General features: G+C 43.8%; 1 pseudogene; it reads left to right on the forward strand.

Annotated features, from left to right (window-relative positions):
- Positions 1-1822: 1822 nt before the first annotated feature.
- Positions 1823-3442, forward strand: LOC144101749 (uncharacterized; annotated as a pseudogene).
- Positions 3443-15991: the final 12549 nt, after the last annotated feature.

Genomic DNA, 15991 nt, shown 5'->3' on the forward strand with positions numbered 1-15991 from the left:
GTTTTCTTGGCAGGTAAGTGTCATTTCAATACGTTTACATTGTATTTCACGCTCTTCACGAAGTACATTGAAAGGTGGCTTGAGATGTTTAACACGCTTAATGTTCAGGTAGCTAGTAAAGGGCAAATTTAGAGGTGTACTATCGACAATGGCTGCACATCTTGAACCTGCATGCTCGCCACGTGTTGCTGAAGTAGCAACTATGGAGATGAATAGCCATTCGGCTAGATAATTGAAGTACTGCCTGCAGGTACCGTTGAGTTCACAATCGATGTGAAAAAAAAAAATCCCACGTGTAGAATCTCACTATGGACGAGAAGTTCGTTTCTGCCTATTATATTTTGTATGTGTCAGCGCGCTGGTCTCCCTAGCTGCCTCTAATATCACCTCCCCCTTTTTCCCCTTCTTGTGTAATGTTTCTTATTAGGTTTGCTTGGAGGGCTAATAAGCCAATTCAGAACATCAAGGGCCGCAGTGCAACGAGTCATTTTGGGAAAGGTGAAGAAAAACACTTTGGTGAGTATTTGCTCGTGGTTCATTTTCCACAGCACATTTTTGATTTCGCTGAGCGCTTCTTGCCAAAAAAAATGCATTATTTATTTTACTTAAGCAAGCAATTTCTGGAATGAATTTGTGTTAGCATTGTTGTCCAGTGCCATAAATGTATTGATTCCTTTGATAGTATATGTACCTTGTGTTCACATTAAACTTTTTGGAAGAAGCTGCTTGCAGCCATTCTAAGCTGAAAAAGTCCATTGGTTCCAATTGGAGTTTTTCCCAATGGGGACCAGTTAGGTTTTCGGACACAAATTGGGCATGCTTCCATATGGTTCCAGTTGGTTTCAGTGCCGTCAAAAAATCATTTTGTTCCAACTAGAACCAATTATATTTTCTTCCAGGACTACTAAGGAACATTCTGCCTTATGCCGTCATTTTAAAGGGAATTGAAATTATGAGAATTGCACTCTTAGGGAAGCGAAGCCAAACAAACCATCACAAAAGCATCGCACACAAGGAACATAAGCTCAATACATATCCACAGAACACACTTTTGCTTCCACTTATACACTCCATTAATGGGACCCTCCTGCTGGAGCCAGCGACACTTGTCCGTTGGGCAAAATTATTTCATTTACTCACGCATGTGGTGGTGGTGGAAATAAAAACAATTCAGCAGGTAAAGCTGCTAAAACCTTTTAACAGAAACCTCTTTAGTTCACTGTTGTATGTCAATAATAAGCAATGTGTAGCTGTGACCCCAACCACCTGAAACCTCTGTAACACACTGAAATCTCAAGAACCAATTGGATTTATCCAGTTGGACAAGCCAACCAATTGGAACGCAGTGACTCCAACTGGTTCCAGGTAACATCAGTTGGCAAAAACAGCAGGGCAAGTTGTTGCCAATTAGAACACAGTAACTCCAATTGGTTCCACTCAATACCAGTTGGATTTAGAACTAGAACCAATGGACTTTTTCAGCTTGGTTTGAATTGCATTTTGGCATTGCAGTTTGTTGTCTGGAATATTAGCATTATCGGTGTAGTCCCAAAGATGAGCATCATGAAGGGACACCGAGGACAATTAACTCCACCCAATTTTGTCCTTGATAATTCTTGATTTTTGCTCTTTTTGGCAAAGTTGATGGTGGGCTCGGTGACTGCACCTCAGCGCAGCCATCTAATCCGCTGATCTTTGCGATGCAGACGATCAACCAGCTGTTCGTCAGCCTACTTTTGCCGACCTTGGCAAGCCTTCTTTCGGGTGCGTCGTTTGACTGCGCGCGACCATGCTCCAGTGACGAGCCGGGACGCTACCGCTTGCCGCTCGTCAGCTGCCCGCCCCGGATGACTGCTGCCACAACAGAGGAACAGTGGCTGCCGGCGCCGAAGGAATCTTGGACGGCCGCATCATCACGGACATCAACAGCTTCCCCCCATATAAAAGCACCCCCGCCACCGGCACCGTTCTGTGGGCTCGGTGACTGCACCTCAGCGCAGCCATCTAATCCGCTGATCTTTGCGATGCAGACGATCAACCAGCTGTTCGTCAGCCTACTGTTGCCGACCTTGGCAAGCCTTCTTTCGGGTGCGTCGTTTGACTGCGCACCACCATGCTCCAGTGACGAGCCGGGACGCTACCGCTTGCCGCTCGTCAGCTGCCCGCCCCGGATGACTGCTGCCACAACAGAGGAACAGTGGCTGCCGGCGCCGAAGGAATCTTGGACTGCCGCATCATCACGGACATCAACAGCTTCCCCCCATATAAAAGCACCCCCGCCACCGGCACCGTTCTGTGGGCTCGGTGAATGCACCTCAGCGCAGCCATCTAATCCGCTGATCTTTGCGATGCAGGTTAGTAAATCATATACCTTATTTGCCAAAAGATCAAGCAATTATATTCTGGTGCAGTTCCCGAGCCCACAGTGCTGTGTTGCCATTGCCGCCGAGTGTGTCACTGTTGTTCATTCTTTGCTATTGTTATCAGGAGATATCGAAACTAACCCTGGAAACTAACCCCAGTACTCGCGGAACTCCAGAAACTAACCGCAGGCCAAACCCAACTAATAGCCGAAGTACAAGGTCTGAAATCCCAGCTGACAACTACGGATAAAACCATAACTGATTTAAGCAGTCATATGGCCGACCTGGAAACACACTACCAAGCACTACTTCCCCTTCGAAACGACATTGAAAAGATGCAGGCTGACACAAGCAACGTGGCGCGTATAATCCAGGAACTAGAAACCCGCATAGAGGACGCTGAATACAGGTCACGCCGTAACAATCTCATCTTCTATGGTATCCCTGACACTACTGATAGCGAAACGTGGGCACAATCTGAAAAACTAATAATTGATGTTTGCCGTAATAACCTTCAAATAACTGTGGAACCTCACGAAATAGAAAGAGCTCATCGCCTCGGTCGTCACTCACAAGATAAAAATCGTCCCATAATCGTGAAATTCACAAGTAGCAAAACTAAAGAATCCCTCCTATCAAATGGGCGAAATCTGAAAGACACGGTTTATAGTGTTGGAGAGGACTTCTCGCATGCCGTTCGTCACGCGCGAAAACAACGTGTTGCATTTGCTAAAGCCAGGTGTGCCAAATTTTCCTTGCGATATAAAACACTTCACATCGGCTTGAACCGTTATATTTTTGACACTTCATCTAACACCGTCAAGCAACTCGCGTAGCAATCGTCCCTTCACCCTACACCAATAAAACGCCAGCGTGCGACGCCCTCAAATGTTCTCTCGTTTTCCGTGATATTCACAAACATCCGCAGCTTCCTCCCAAAGCGTGAACTCATATCCAATGTAATTTCGTCATCCAGGAGCAATATACTTATACTAACTGAAACTTGGTTAAACAGTAACGTGTCCGACGCTGAAGTTTTAACTGACTTACCCGAATTCAACGTCTACCGAAACGATCGAAAAAACTCACGGGGGGGGGGGGGGGGGGGCGGTGTTCTTGTTGCAGTTCACCGAGGTATATCATGCTCTATTGCACACGTCACATCTGATATGGAATCATTATGGCTAATTATTCGCACTTCCCCTGTAACAGTACTTCTCGGCGTTTGTTATAGGCCCCCGCAGTCAAATCCAAACTTCTGTCGACATCTGAATGAAACTATAAATCATCTTGTTGTTAAATACCCAAATGCGCGCAGTCTCCTTTTCGGGGACTTCAATTATCCGGACATTGATTGGCAGAGTTTAGGCACTTCCTCATTAACATGCAATACAGAGGCCAAGAACTTCATTGATGTCTGTTTAAATTTTAACCTCGCACAGTTAGTCTCGGATCCTACTCGCACCACGCATGCAACCGCAAACACCGTTGACCTAATACTAACTAATAGCCCTGAGTACCTATCATCCATTAGATATCTTCCAGAAATCAGCGACCATAAAATCTTACATGCTCTATTTTCATTTACCCCAGCTCAGAAGCACCCATCCAGAAAAACAATAAATCTTTACGATAAAGGGAATTACGATCCAATAACTGAAGACCTTAACATGTTTTTTTCAGAGTACCAATCCACATTCGACACTCACTCTGTTCACGAAAACTGGTTGATATTCAAAAATAAGTTAAATATGCTCTCTAATATGTTTATCCCCAGGGTATCTTTCCAAAATAACCGCAATAAACCATGGTTTACTAAGCATCTAAAACGTCTAGAAAACAAGAAGAAACGCCTGTTTCGTACAGCCAAACACACTGATAATCAAGCCACTTGGGAAAAATACCTTGCATCTGAGAAATCATACTTACTTGCAGTTCGTAGCGCCAGGCGCTCATTTTATCACACTGACTTACCGAAGCTACTAATCAGCAATCCTAGACAATTCTGGCAGGTTTTAAATCCTAAGCACACTCATGATATTACACTGACTAACGAGTTGCACGAAGCGGTTACTGACCATGAATGCGCAGAAATATTTAATAACTCCTTTGTATCTGTTTTCACGAGTGAATTTGACATGCCTTCACAGTTACCATCGCTCAACACAGAAGCCATCATTCTTCACAGATGGTATCGCTTCCATAATTGATAACATGAAACTCTCATCATCAGCTGGTATGAACATGATTAATACAAAACTGCTTAAAAATGTGAAATCAACATGTGCAGCCTACTTATCTTTGATCTTTTCGCAATCGCTCTCTTCAGGGATCATTCCAGATGACTGGAAAACGGGAAGGTCGTTCCAGTCCACAAATCAGGTAACAGAGACTTCCCCATGAATTATCGCCCCATTTCACTAACTAGCGTACCCTGCAAAATCATGGAACATGTCATCTACTCTCAAATTATAAATTTCTTAGAATCAAATGATTTCTTCCATTTTTCACAACATGGGTTTCGTAAGGGCCTCTCTTGTGAAACCCAATTAGCGTTGTTCCTTCACGACTTGCACACTAATCTTGACCGTAACAGACTGATGCCATATTTCTAGATTTTGCGAAAGCTTTTGATAAAATTCCCCACTGTCGTTTATTGGTAAAACTTGCACAGCTGAACCTACATCCTAACGTACTGCAATGTATTGAGCAGTTTCTCACTAATCGTTCTTAATCGGTCTTTGCTAACAGCCATCTGTCTAACAGCCTCCCGGTTACATCTGGCGTTCTGCGAAGATCTGTACTCGGTCCTTTACTGCTCTTAATATATATTAGTGACTTACCTGACCATGTTTCCTGCATTATTCGAATATTCGCAGGCGACTGTGTTATTTACCGCAATTGATAACTTTCGTGATCAACTAAGTCTTCAGACAGATCTTAACTGCGTACTTAATGAGTGTAACAAGTGGCTAATGACCCTCAATCCTAATAAATGTAAACTCTTATCCTTCTCTCGCCGCCACAGCCGGCATCGCTTCCAATATTACATTGCTAACATCTCTATTGAATTCGTATCATCTTATAAGTATGTAGGAGTCACCTTGTCTTATGATTTATCTTGGCGCACTCAAATTAGCAACATCCTTTCAGCATCGAATAAAACACTTGGTTTTCTCAAGCGCCATCTCCGCCTTGCCCCTCAACACGTAAAATTACTCGCATATAAATCGCTCATCAGACCAAAATTAGAATATGCCTCTGCCATATGGAGCCCGCACCAAACTTCATAATTAATGCATTAGAAGCTGTCCAAAACCGTGCCACTCGATTCATCCACTCTTCATACTCATATGACGTCAGCATTTCTTCATTGAAAGCATTATCAGGACTACCACCCCTTTCGTTCCGTCGTCGCATTTCAAGTCTCACCCTTTATCACAAATTATTTCATTCTTCCCTCAATTGGTCACCGTATATCACAACTGCCGCACGCATATCTCACCGCACCAGTCATCCCCTACAAGTTGCCCGGCCGCCATCGCATTCTGCCACCTTTTCTGCTTCATTTTTCTTTCGAGCAGCAACGGACTGGAACGGCCTACCCCGTGACATCGTCAACATCGCTTCATCCTCTACTTTTCAAGAACATGTAACCGATCACCTTCAGTGCTAAATAATATTCGCTGTTTTGTTTGCTCATTTCATTAAAATCCCACCCCTTATGTAATACCCCCCATACAAGGGGGCCTTTAAGGTAAATAAACTGAACTGAACTGAACTGTTCTGCATCACAACGTTTTAATTTATGCGTTAACTGCACTTAAAATGGAATTTATTTTCTTGTGAGCTGATACGCTTGTATCAACTCTGAAAAGGACTCCATGAAAGTGTATGCTAGTATAGCCTGGACTTGGCAAGCCGTGACCAAATTCAGTATCAGTAGTGATATGTAGCATCCGAGAGACATGCTAGCAGGGGTGTATACTGGTTTTACCTACGGGAGCTGCGCATGTGCTGCTGCGCATGCATGGCCAGGTGGGACCACTGCACGTATGCAAAACCGGTATAGGTATCTTCTAGTACGTCTCTGGTATGCTAAATCTCTGTACTAATACTGCAGCTTGCCTACAAAACTGCCGTGTGATGGTGTTACCCGAATTCTGGCCTTCTTCAGGTAACAAAATCTCGGTTTTCAGGATTCTAGCCCCTTTTTATTGGAGCAGGGCATGTAATGAAAGGGCCAACTTCAGTTAATCCTCAGTGTCTCTTGAAGCTCAAGAGAAATGCTGTCATGAGTTGGACGTTTATGAATTGTTCAGTGTTCATCCAAGGAAGCAGTATTTGCATATTTACATACAGGATTAAGATATATTTGCCCTGCGGGTCTAGACAAGCTCTTTTCTTAGTTCAAAAAACTTGTCTACAATATGTATTTTGTGCATTTTATAGAATGTCTTGTATTTTATAGCTGTTTTTTTCTTTGTGTGTCAAGCCACCTGAAGGGGTGTCTGAGAGAGAGAAAAGAAAACTGGTGCGCCAGGCTTCCAGGAATGAGCTGACCGAAATTATGAAAACGTTTGGTAATTCGGGGGGTACTGAAGCGGTGAGTAGAATCTTTTATCTGTGCAACAAAGAAAGATTTTTAGGCTGCAGCACATACTGATGAACTTCGTTTGCTTGAAATTTGTGCAGAACTCAAGCACTAATGTTTAATTCCAATGGGAGAACCGGGTCAAGTTTTTTTGGTCTGTTTGGAACAATTGTGTTTTAGTGGCAGAATGGGAGTGAGAGTTGTATGTTCCAGTGGCAGTTCAGTATCAGGCATTGATCATAGATTGCTCCATGAAGCAGCCATATTTGCTCCGCCAAATTCTGCATATTTGAATGGAATCCCGCGTGATGTTTTCCGTTCCCTTGCATCTGCTTCCTGTCACAACTGGCTGTGGCTGCTTCCTTCCTGTCATCGCTACGCGGCGATCAACATAATTCATAGAATTTAACATAAAACATGAAGGACACTGTCACGTAGTCACCTTGCAGCCACCATCGCGTTGCCAATGTCGTCAGCACCATGCTTGGATTGGTGGGGGATTGGTGGGATCCTGAACACCGAAATCACTTAATCCTTTTGTTCAGCAGCGGGATATGTGTCCCACTTACATCAGGTGCCAGGAAATGGAAAACAACGCACCTGCGTTCCATATTTTTTAGTGCAGAATACTACCAGCGCCAAACAAGATGTTCAGTCTTTTTATATTACGCTAAGAGGCCTCCTTGGTGTTCTGTGTTTTTACAAGTGCAGGTATGCAGTTCAACGACATCAGTCGTGAGAGAAAAAAAGTTGTTGAGCTTGTGAGCTTTTTCCGTAGTCAGTTGCCTCGTAATACATCTCCAAGCAATTTTAAGTTCTAATAAAAGTTGTCTATTACTTCCAAAAGACTAAGGTAAGGATATGTGCCACATTTGAGGTGTTTTTACGAAGCTGTCTCCATTTTTCTGTAAATCTAATAGTCAAGAACGGCTTGAAAGTGATGTAATTTAATTCTTACATAGCTTGCTCCTTATAAAGGGTTAAGAAAGTCTGCATGCCTCGAGGCACTCCTAAGAGATAAGTGACCGCTCGGGGAAAGCCAACCGAATCTGTTCCAAGTGTCCATCTTCAACCAGCTGAATGTGCAGTCTCTTTTTATAGCGCTCTAGAGTGCTCTGAAATGACTAGTCTTCTTAAGTGCAAGGAGAGAGGGAGCGAATACCTGCCCAGTATGCAAGGCACAAGCATGTTTGGTAAAGTAAACCTCGTTAATGCAGACTTCAGAGGAGTTGAAAAAATACCTGAATTATCCGAATGTATAATTATTGAATGCTCCTTCCAAAACTGCCAAAAACAGTTTGCATGAAAGCAAAATTTATTTGGAGGGAACCTGAAAAATTGTTAACCTCCTTTCGAGGCTACAACCGCCTGACAACAGCGATTTCTCATAGTTCTGCCAACTGTTTTAATGCATGCTGATCTTTTTGTTCCTTGTGCACAGTTGACATAATCAAAATAGAAGTCTAATTTTTAGAAGAGTGAATATGCTGTGTACTGACGACATTAGACTGTGGTGGTTGTAGCTTCTATATTATCAAATTATTCCGGTCACTCAAAAGCACAGCATGCCAAAATAGTGAGTAATGAAAGCAGCTATTAGCATACCAGGTATGCTGGCAGCACTGTTTTGATATCAGTGTAACTTGCAATTGGCAATGCAAAGCCCAAATTGTGTGAATTAGATAACTGTTATGCTGGGCTAATAATAGTTACTAGGGGATGTGCGAATATTTGAAATTTTTGAATATCGAATCTAGTATCAAAATTCAAAATTGTATTTGTATTCAAAATTATTCTTAAGGAACCTAATCTGTTCTTCAGTTCTCAAATAGCTTACAAATAGCTGGAACAGAGTTCGAATTGGGTACCACCATGGAGTTTTTTAGCAACTGTTTCAAGAGCGGCCCACATGCTGTTGCGATCGGCCTTTGCTGGAAGGAACGTTCGGTGCAGTGACACAGTTCATACTACTACATATGGCCTCCAATATTGCCGCGAATATTTGCAGTGTGTTCGTTTTTCAAATATGCCGCCACATCACTTTATCGCTTTGTTTGCTACGCAAGACGCGACTAGATTTATCTCGATTGATCGCAGCCAGGCAGAGCTGATTCTACGTTGTTCCGGAATGTTCTAGTAACTTTGCGCTCTTTATCTCGAAAGTTCGCTATCAGCTTTAAATTGAGCACGGCCGACAGCGGCCGGCATTCTGTTCGATGACCGCCGAGCACGCTTGTCGCTTCGCCGCCGCCTAGTGATTCAGCCCATTTTGGGTGCAAGTCAGCCCAATAAACAGTTCTTTTAGAAGACCCTTTCGTCCGTCTTTATCGCTGCTTCGACTGCCGTCACCACTACGTGACAATATTGTGCAATCCTACACGGTTTCGCCAATTTATTTACTGTGGATTCATGCGCTATGTCAGAAGTCATGGCTCAAAGTGGTCTTTTTGATCAGCTGAGATTTTGCGCTAGTTCGTTTTCTGTCATCATGACGATAATAGAGATATATACTAACTGTTTTGTCTGCCTCCTAACAGAGGCCAGTGTTGCTTTTTCGACGGCTACAGCTTCAGCTCCATATTTTGGAATGTCCCGCTTGAGCTCTGCTGTTTTACATGATTACTCATCTGCTGTGACTGTTCCCCAAGTAGTGAACAATCTTATGAACATTCAATTTGTATTCAAATCTGCTTTCTCTATTCAATTTGCAATAGATTTGGTTTAGAAAAAAATACTACTCGCACACCCTTAATAAAGAGTTATAATTGATTTTTCTCTGATGGGTTGTTGCATAAAATTTGGCATTTGTTGAAGTCATGCAGTTTCTTAATACAAAAATTGATCTGGTGCCAGTTAAAAAGTTTTAAGCACACCAAAATAATTGTATTTATTGATACTGGCCTTTCCATAAAAAAATTATTTGCCCCTTTTGTGTAGTTCGTCATTTACGGCGAACTTAAAAATTTGAAGCTATGTGCATTAAAGGGCTATAGGCACCAAATTTTGTTTTCTTCTTTCAAACGATGTATTAGACATTGGTGCGCATGGAGCACCTCATGGCACTTGTTTATGACTGCTAAATAATTTATTTAATTGAATTTATTCTTGACACTGTTTGTTTCAGTTTCATTAGCCGAATGATAGCTGTGACTTTATTGTAGTGGAGCTTTAGGTAACGTGAGACACAAAAAAAAACGGTAATATAACTGCTGCTATGTCGCTTGTTGTAAATCTAGCCTTTGAAGCAGGCTGGTTTAAGTGCTGTAGTGTGTTGAAAATACGCGTTTATATTGCAGTTTCTCCACGCCTCATGCGACCTAAAGTTCGACTACATGTCAGCCACTGTTCGGTTGATGAAACTGAAGCAGCATGAGATAAGAAATTCAATTATTATATAGCGGTCGTAGGCGAATACAACACTGTGATCTATGTATAGTAAAAGCTCGTTAATTCGACACTGATAGGACTGCTGAGTTTGTCGAATTATGCGAATGTCTGATTATCGAATGAACAACAAAAAAAACAAAATAAGCCGTAGCATGACATATCTTTATTTGCCAAAGAAGTTTGTAATCGTGTTTTTTCCGGAAAATTTGGGTGCGACAATAGCGCTAATCTCTGCCAGATGCTGCATGGCAAACGCACCTTTAGGAAAGTGTTCACAGAACTCCTCCAGCACGTACAGTGCTTTTGCGGCTTCTTTACCGTGCGCTTCGGTTTTTGAGGTAGTTGTTCACAATCGTCGGCTTCCAATGAACCATAGCTGCCGGCACCTGTGGTCTCCTGAATTATTTACTCCTCAGTCAGCTGCCCAGCGACTGTGACACAATCATTGATGGTCATGTAAGCGTTGAGCTGCATGGGATGTAAGACGTCGAAACAGCTGTCGTCCTATGTGCTTGCAGTTGCATCAGCTGTTTCAGATGGCATTTCCTCTGTGCAGCAGTGCGGTAGCATAAAGCCGCTGTGCTCTAAACAGTTTGCTATGATTGCTGCAGGCGTGTTTGCCCATTCATCTGAAAGAACGTTCAAAGCGCTGAGGAGTGTAAGGTCGTACTTCTTCTCAGCTTCCCTACACAAAAGCATGCACTGTAGCTTGTGCTTTCTGTATTTACATTTGATGTACAGCATTTGATGTTCCCATTATGTTGGCGGCAAGTAGCACGGTAACTCTTACCTTGCTGCATTTTCCTGCTGTTCAAGGGTCACCTTTGAATGTGATCGTTTAGTCCGAGAGTGCTTTAAAAAAGTGTTGTTTCATTGGCATTGATTGTATTCCTAGCAGCATAGGCAGCTGGGTGTTACAAAGCCTGATGGTCCGCCACTCCTCGATCACTTTGTCATGGATCTTTCGTCGCCCACATTCTGAAAAGTTAGATTGTGCCGGCGTCTGAAACGAGCGAGCCAACCTTCGGAATCTTTAGAGTCTTTAGTGTTAATTTTCGCGCCGAACCTTCCAGCCTGGGCACAAATCAGTGGTCTATTCACAGGGAGATAGGCCTCGTGTGCATTTGCGTTCTATCGCAGTATGGTTTCTTCAGAGTTCCGTATGGGCCACAGTTTACAGGCGTCTTTTTTGGCATTGAAGATTTCACTGTCAAACTTCTCCAGGTACTTTTTTTCTTTTTTGGCGTACTTGGCCAAGGTTGTTCTTTTACTTTGTATTTGTCCATCACATTGCGGCATTAAAAATTGTTCTTGAGCTCATTCAATATTTTCACTTCCTATGCTAGGTCTTTCACCTGGTACTTCGGCTGCTTTGCTAGTGGCGCCATCGCAGCAGCAAACAACGTTGTGGCAAGACGCACAGGCACAACACTGCACACTCAAAAGCAACATAGTAGACGCTGGCGAAATGCGCAATAACCAGGAAATATTACTTAGAGTTAGGTAGGGTTAGCAAAGACAACATATTCACCTCCTGCCAACCCCGCTTTCCTCAACATCACCTCCTCTATACTCTCGCCTTCCTTCTCACTGCTAATGTCGATGACCGTGCAGATGGCCTACACTCCATTTTTTTTAGCTTTAAACTAGTGCCACTCTTGGCAGTTTTTTTTTCTTCTGCTTCCTCCGCATCAACTTGGCGGCCGGGCTACGAAGCTATGTCGAATTAGCTGATGAGCGCTAAAATTTATTCGAATTAATGAGAGTTTTGCCCCATAGACTCCTTTACATTTTTGTAGGGACCAGGCTTGCAGGTCAAATTTGCCAACTGTCCAAACAAATGGGCATCATATTAACAATTTTCCACAGTATTGGAATGTCTCTCAATTTAAAGAAGAAAACGTGTAATAAAACTGGGAGTCTATTGTCCTTTAAAGAGCAAGAAGAAACTAAATTAGCAATCAGGGTGACAAATGTTCCTTGACTGCAGCAGTTCGTCAGTTTTATGTTCTACAGCAAGCACATAATCATCGCAAAGAGTGAGATTTTTATTTTACTTGAAATTCTCCCGTGCATTTGTGTTATTTTTTTCTTTGCTTTTCACTTCCAGTTTCGAGTGGTCAGGCCTCACTTCCAGTTGTGAGTGGGCAGGCCCCACCTTCACTAGCGGGTGGGCAGGCCCCACTTTCACTAGCGGGTGGGCTGGACCCATTTCGACTTGGGGATGGGGAGGCCGCACATCAACCAGAAGGTGACCAGCACTATGAAGTGGTTGCTGAGGCCAGTCAAGATGGTAATTTAGCCCACACTGACTTTTCCATGACTGCATTGCTCAGCATTTGGCAACATTGCTTCCATAGACTCTTGTAGTGCCTCTCGAGTCATACCATAAATTGTTAAATTTTGGGGTTTCTAAAGGTTTCAATTTTGCGTTACAAACGAAGGTGTCCAAAGAGGAATTTCTTTTATGGGCTCATCACGGGAGTCGACGTATACGCGGCACCCAACTATATGCGGCGCCTGACGTAGTTTCGTCCGAGCTGTCGGTAGCACGTATCCTGTGCTGGTGCCCATGCCCAGTTGTGTACATGGAGCTCCATATTTAAAAACAAAGTAGCTTATTTGGTTGTAGATTGGTTTGCGCTGTTTACCAGGCTTGCCTGCTGTGGTAGTCGCTTTCCCGGACGAGCAGTTGCGAGAGCAAACTTCAGGTTCAGGTGCACGCCTGAAGCCGAAACTACCAAACACTGATGGGCTGGGCTGCATATGAGGGCACCATTTTATCGCTTTCTCCATTTGCCCTTGACAGCTGGTTTTGCGATTGTATCATTACGTGTTTATTGCTTTAAGCTGTGCACTATTCATCGTGCCATCTCACGGGTAACTGCATAGTTAATGTGGGGCTGTAGGTGAGGAGTGGGTATGCGTTGACTTATTTTTGGAGTTAGCTATATATATATATATATATATATATATATATATATATATATATATATATATATATATAGATTGAGAGAGAGAGAGAGCGTTATGACCTTTGTAGAGTTTCTTAAGATGCATTTGTGAGATCTGTCTCATTTGTGCGTCCCCTTTTTGAAACCAGAATTTAAAGAAAAAAGTGTGCAAATAACTTGAGTGAATATGGAATACGCAGGCAGTTTGTTAATTTTGTTGTTAAAGCATGCACTATAAATTCAGTAATTTAAAAAGGTAAATTGAAATATTTGTTAATTAGCCACCTCACGGTACAACCACCGCTTCATGTGGTTCTCATGCCCTGCAAGGTAACTGCAAAATAGTAAGTGGTTTTAGTAAAATAATGATAAAATGAAAGAAAAAGATTTTTGCTAACCCCGGCATCTGCCATCGATACTGAAGCACCTGAGCTGGGGAGCGGAAATAAAGGATAGCAGGCAGAATGGAGACATGAAATGAAAGAGGTGAGGGGAAAAGAAGAAAGGATAGGGGTAGAGGTAACATTCAAAAACTATTTATACAATAACAAATGTGTCTAGGTTGTGCGCGTGATTAGTTCATGATTGAGCAACAAAATCTTCGCGCACAGCACTACGTTGGCTACAACTGGAGTGGGGCGTCCAGTTGTTAGTCGTCCAAGGTAGACCTCGCGGTGACCGAACGCTCCGCGAGTTCTACCTTGAATGAATAACAACTGGACGCCCCACTCCAATTGTAGCCAACGTAGTGTTGTGCGCGTGTTTTGAAAGACGCGGGTTTGAATGCGACGGTGGTGGTCGCATTTTGATGGAGGCATAATGCTAGAGGGCGGTGTACTGTGCGATGTCAGTGCCTCTTAAAGAACCTCAAGTGGTCGATATTATTCAGAGCCCTCCACTGCAGTATCTCATAGCCTGAGTCATTTTGGGGTGTTAAAGCCCATGAACTATAGCCTTTATATTACGCTACCCTCCACCCACAAAGTACTAAACGGCTCATTGGCGACAACACCCATCTTTCACATTTTCTAATGTACTGCATCTGCATTATACTTCTAGGTTCATCTCGCAAATGGCATAAAGATGTCGGAAAAGAAATTTAATTATATAATGAAGACAAAAAGTGAAATCAAAGTTGCCAGGGAAATGGAACGATATCTATGGACGCCTGCTGAAATGAAAGAGAGGTTCCTGACCGGCCAGCCCTGCAGGCGTACTCCGGACAACGTTGCAAAGCAGCAGGAAACACCGGCAAAAGTTGAAGTCTTGATGGGCAAGTCGCATATACTGTTTGGTTTACAGTTGATATCAAGAAAATTGATAGTACTGCTTGGTCTTGGACTTAACACAGATAGGTCAAGTTCAGCAGTAAATATTGAAGCAGGCGCGCACTTCTGAAAGTGCAGCAATTATTGCACTTATCTGCACCGCTGCGTTTGTTCTCTTCCTTCAGAAGTTTTAACTGGGAAATGCTCTGGATTTTATTGCAGCTGTTATTTACAGAGCAATTGAAGAAATTGAAAGTGAGAAGCCTTCGGACAAGCGCAAGTCTAATGCGCGGAAGGCAGTGCGGGACCTGTTTGCCGAGGCTGCGGGGCAAGGGAAGCGGATGAAGGTTGTATGAAATAAACAGTTCTAACTAGTTATGAATAATCATCTTTTGAGCACCCAGACCTACGATATGCATGAACTGCATTATGGTGGTCTAGTCTGGAGGGCTCGCCCCGGTGTGTCCCAGTGTGCGAGCGTCCCATTGGTGGGCGTCCCAGTATGTAAGCGTCCCACTGTGCGAGCGTCCCACTGTGCGAGCGTCCCACTGTGCGAGCGTCCCACTGTGCGAGCGTCCCATTGTGCGAGCGTCTCAGTGTGCAAGTGTCCAAGTGTTCGAGTATCCCAGTGTGCGGGGGCCCCAGTGTGCAAGTGTCCCAGTGTTCGAGTATCCCAGTGTGCGGGGGCCCCAGTGTGCGAGTGTCCCAGTGTTCGAGTATCCCAGTGTGCGGGGGCCCCAGTGTGCGAGTGTCCCAGTGTGCAGTGTCGCTAGGCCCATAATCAGGCATGGCACTGGGGCACTGGTTCCCAGTGGTACTGGGTTTTGCAACGAGGGGCTACCTCTACAGGGCAAATGACAGCCCTTGGAGTGATATCCGCTACAGGGCGTCGGTAGTTATCCGGCGCTGGTCAGCAGCAGCGGAGCTGGCCAGGAGAGTCTCCCAGTATGACTCCTCCATGGTTCGGGATGGAGGGTGTGGGACGTGAAGAAAGTCTGCCGGTTTCCCGCAGAGCTTACAGGAGGAGAGGAATTGATCGGGGTAGCGGGCATGAAGGAGAATATGATAGAGAGCAGTTGGTACAGGCAGGATATTAAGATTTCTCCCAGATGATTGCTAATCTGAGGGAAGTGTATGCACCGACCGACTTTAAACAGGAGTGGCACTCCCTCGTGGTGATGTGCTCAGCCTTACCTAGCGTCTGCTGCTTTGCTGCTTTGTCTTTTTACGATGTGTTTCATGGCGTGTTCTAAAAGCTTTTTAAATGAATTAGTTAATGCAAATAGAATATAATTTCAAAGTAATAACTACCATGCTCTAAAAAAGCTGTGGCGATGGTGTAATGGTCTGAAGCAGCGGCCAGTGGAACTGATTCTTTAGCGCCGCCGCGAGTTCAGATCCCGCTCCCTCAGCTACAAGGTTTTT

The sequence above is a fragment of the Amblyomma americanum genome, chromosome 1 (assembly GCF_052857255.1).
Source record: "Amblyomma americanum isolate KBUSLIRL-KWMA chromosome 1, ASM5285725v1, whole genome shotgun sequence".
Classification (NCBI taxonomy): Eukaryota; Metazoa; Arthropoda; class Arachnida; order Ixodida; family Ixodidae; genus Amblyomma; species Amblyomma americanum.